Source organism: Xenopus laevis, chromosome 8S (genome assembly GCF_017654675.1).
Source record: "Xenopus laevis strain J_2021 chromosome 8S, Xenopus_laevis_v10.1, whole genome shotgun sequence".
Taxonomy (NCBI): domain Eukaryota; kingdom Metazoa; phylum Chordata; class Amphibia; order Anura; family Pipidae; genus Xenopus; species Xenopus laevis.
Window position 1 is genome coordinate 79,306,397 of NC_054386.1, and position 4,835 is coordinate 79,311,231.

Below are 4,835 nucleotides of genomic sequence, written 5' to 3' on the forward strand. Positions count from 1 at the left end.
GTGTCAACTTGCCATTTGCCTCAAGGGAAGAAAAATCACATAAGGTCATTATTTTCACTTTTAAACAGGTGACTTATCAGAGCAGTTTTCTATTTTTTACACATGTAGAATACGTCTGCCTTGCCATATAGAAAGTCCATTGTGTGGTTTTATGTGAATTACACATGCAGCAGCCTTCAGGGGCAAATTCGCTAGTGGTACTTCGCTCCCTAAAGCCAGGTGAATTTGCTCTCTGGCGAATGGACGAAACTATGCAAATTCACTAAGATGCGGATTTTTCTGAACGTTACCTCTTGCGCCAGACTTTCCTTCACTGTCGTCTTTTCCTTTTTTTCAGGGTGATAGGCTGCAAAAGAGTGTAATTTTTTTTGGGGGGTAACTGGCTTCCCCCCTACATTTCCTAACATATGGCACATAAACTATACACTGGGCTCATGTGTAGGGCAATATAACAACTCTATTGTATTAAGGTTTCCTGGGCCTGTGTAGTGTAATGTATTTGCTGCAACATATACATCTATTCAACTTTAACTTCCCCCGTATGCAAATTAGCCAACGTTAGCGCAACTTCGCTTCACTTGGCGTAGTAACGCTAGCGCAACTTTGCCATCGTTCGGCGCCCTGGACGCAACTTCAGATTTTAGTGAATTAGCATTGTCCTGGCGAATCTACGTCTGTTGCGCTGTGAGCGAAGCCGTCGCTGGCGAATTTTTGCAGGTTAGTAAATTTGCCCCAAGGTGTTATACCTGGAAACCTATGGAGAGGGTGCTTTAATCAATGTATTGGTGGATCATAAAGCTGCCACTGAGATTTGTTTTGTATGGTACTATGGGGGTTATTTACTAAACTCCGAATGCAAAAATCCCATAAAATGTGTGATTTTTTTTTTTTTTAAATAAAATCTGACTTTTAAAAAATACCAAATTTTTTGGAATTTATTAAACCCCAAGGATGGAAAAGTCCGAATTAGAAAATCTGGCAACCTCCCTGTCGAGGTTGCATATAAGTCCCATTGGGAGAAGTCCCAATGATTTTTTGATGTGCACTGGGTTTCGTACAATACCCCGAAGTTTTCGGGCAAAAAAGCATACGAAATCAGAGTTTTCAGGTGAAAAATTTTCCCACAAAGCAAATTTTCGGGAAAATGTAATAATAAATAAGCGTAAAATACCTGAGCGGATTTGATCGGATTTTGTAGAAGAAAATGTTGAGATAAAATCGGACTTTGATAAGTAACCCCCTAGGTGCGAAAATAAAAACTAAATATTCGCCCGAAAGGTGGAATTGAACCACTCTGTCGCTAGACAGCTACAGGTTTGAAGCCTGCACCCCAGACCACTGAGGGTCATCCGGGCAAATAACAAATGGCTTCTAGTTCCCTTTTATACCCCCTCCAGCCTGAACATTTTAAATTTGGGCGACTGTTTACTGTTATTTGTATCAATCACCTACATACTTCTCTCTTTTAAATAAGGGTTTCATGCTTGGCGAACACCTGCTATTCTCACGCTAAACCGAGGGAAATCATACCAGATCGCATTCCACAAAGGTGCGCGTGGCATGCCGGTACTTCCATAACAATAGGCTTCACCTTTTCAATGAAATCACGGGAAAAGCGAGGGACGGGGGAGGGGCCTGCTGCTGTGTGTGTGATATTGAATGTGGAACGCATCACAGGCTGCTCTTTTAGGTGACAATGGGGTCGGCCTGAGTCAGAGACTTTCAGCGTCAGAGAAGGTGACGGAGAATGGGGGTGAGAAATCAGTGTAAGGAGGGAAGGAGTCAGAGGGAGCGCGGGAAATATCCTGCTGGAGAAAAGGATGGGGGAGCAGTGCTGAGTCTATTTTAGGTGCCAGTGCTATGAATATCCTTCGGTGCAGCCGTGTGTATCTGGGGCTACGCGTGACGTGTGCACAGAGGATGCTGCGTGGGAGGAGCATGGGGGGCTCTGGGGATAGCTGCGTGCAAATCTCTTGGACCCCCGAGATTACTAGGAATATGCTATGTACTACACTGCCTGCTGCTACACCCTAATATATACACACTGATATATACACTGATACATACACACTAATATATACTCAAATATATACTCAAATATATACTAATATATACACTAACACATACACACTAATATATACTCTAATATATACTCAAATATACACTGATATATACACTGATATATATACACTAATACATACACACTAATATATACACTAACACATACACTAATATACAGATATATATACACTGATATATATACACTAACACACACACTAATATATACTCAAATATATACTAATATATACACTAATACATACACACTAATATATACACTAACACATACACACTAATATACACGTATATATATACACTAATACATACACACTAATATATACACTGATACATACACACTAATATACACTGATATATATACACTGATACATACACACTAATATATACACTAACACATACACACTAATATATACACTGATACATACACACTGATATACACGTATATATATACACTGATACATACACACTAATATATACACTAACACATACACACTAATATATACACTAACACATACACACTAATATATACACTAATACATACACACTAATATATACACTAACACATACACACTAATATACACGTATATATATACACTAATACATACACACTAATATATACACTGATACATACACACTAATATACACTGATATATATACACTGATACATACACACTAATATATACACTAACACATACACACTAATATATACACTGATACATACACACTGATATACACGTATATATATACACTGATACATACACACTAATATATACACTAACACATACACACTAATATATACACTAACACATACACACTAATATATACACTAACACATACACACTAATATACACTGATATATATACACTGATACATACACACTAATATATACACCCAGCAGGTGCTGCAGTAGTCATAGGCGTGTAGGCAGGTGCAGCACGTCACAAAACATGTATGATGGAATATACATCCATGAATACCTCAGAACACTGTGTGGGGGGTGACACTGGCACTGTTTGGCCATCAAAGAGTGTATTGCTAATGGGCCGCTCTACTGTTTATAAAATGACTGTATTGTGCTCAGTTTTGTCATTTCATTCATTTATATTAAATGGCCCCTATATGCTTTTGTTCAACAGGAGGGCAATGAGCGGGGGCATCTGCTGAATGAACCTTTTTTTTGTTCCTCTTCGTTTAAATACAAAAATCTGTGATCTCTATTATTTTGTGAGCTAAGAGGAAAATGGAAGCTGCTGTACTACATGTTTGGTCCTTGTGAGGTAGATAATCAGATTACCAGTACATAGTTTACAAATAAGCAGGAGGATTATCTGTGCGCTAGTTATTTACCTCGAAGGACTGAATATGGAGTCGTTACTTGTTTGCTTGCATTTAGGGGGCTTTCTCACCACAAGTTACATCACAGTTTTACTGTTTTACTACAGGGTATCCATCCTAAAGAGTTCTGTAAATCTTGTGATGCCTGTCATAGAATGGCACCCTGCAGACTAACCTTAGCCAGGCCTGGATTTGTGGAAAGACAACAAAGGTCCGGGCCTAGGGGGGCAGAATTTTAAGGGGGCAGCATGCCGCCCAACCACATGCACATTGGTTAGGAATCACTGGGGATTCGCAGGAGATACAGTTTTTAAAATTTCCTGTGCACCAATCCCCGGTACCAGTGTCAGACTGGGCCGGCAGGATACCGGGAAAAAAACCCGGTGGGCCCGCTGACCCAGACCCGCTAGCCATGGCCGGCGCTCCTTACCTCCACTCCCCCCTGCCCAATTGAGTGAGGAAGGCGCACGGGAGGGGGGGCTGCCACTGGGGGGGAGCTGCGGGGGGCCCTGCTACTGGGGGGGCAGTGGGGGGTCCTGACCCCTCCCAGTCCGACCCTGCTCAGTACTCTGAACCCAATGCTGAAATTTTGTACAAAGAAAGGGAGTAGACGGGCAATGAACAGCCGCCGGCTTAGGGGTGCTTGCTGTGTAAATCCGGGCCCTGGCCTTAGCAGAACCTAAAGATATATCTCAATTGTTGGCTGGAGTGAGGCTGAGCCCTAGACTGCACCATGTTTATCTTCCAGAATCACATGCAAAATATCCCATGCTAAAAGATAAAGATTATTTTCAGTGTTTTAAATAGTATAGTTATGAAGTTTGACCATCTATGGGGTATATTTATCAAAGAGTGAAGTTAGAGATCACCACAGTCCTCTAGAGTGAAATTCCGCCACTCTCCATTCATTTCTATGGGATTTTTAAAAGAGCATTTATCAATGGGTGAAAGTTCATCCTTTGATAAATACACCTTTCAAAATGCCATAGAAATGAATGGAGAGTGGCAGAATTTCACTCTAGAGGACTGTGGTGACCTCTAACTTCACTCTTTGATAAATATACCCCTAGGGCTCCATAAATACAAATGTATTATTTTGGCCAGGGGTGCAGTGAAGTTGCAGGATTCACATTCAGACGTGTGTTGAGACCAACCTTTGAAGTCACATGACTTAAAGTCCTGTACAACTGATTGTTCTTGTTTTATGGATGATGCATTTTTATATTTTTCTCAGATTTCAATGTGAAAGGGTTCAGAGTGGAGAATATGCTATTTGCCTCAATCCAAAAATGATGGACTCGATGCATCCCTAATTCTGGCACTCTATAAATCATAAGACTTCAATAATTCTTCCTGGCTAGATCTCATAGTATGTCGTAGGGTAGAGACAGTGGACATTCTATGACTATACAGTGCAGCTGGTT

The 4,835-nt window shown here is 40.7% G+C and overlaps 1 non-coding gene across 1 annotated transcript; it reads right to left on the minus strand.

Moving 5' to 3' along the window:
* Window positions 1–1,268: 1,268 nt before the first annotated feature.
* trnastop-uca lies at window positions 1,269–1,355 on the minus strand. The gene has a single exon. It is a non-coding gene; the product is annotated as a tRNA-Sec (tRNA).
* Window positions 1,356–4,835: the final 3,480 nt, after the last annotated feature.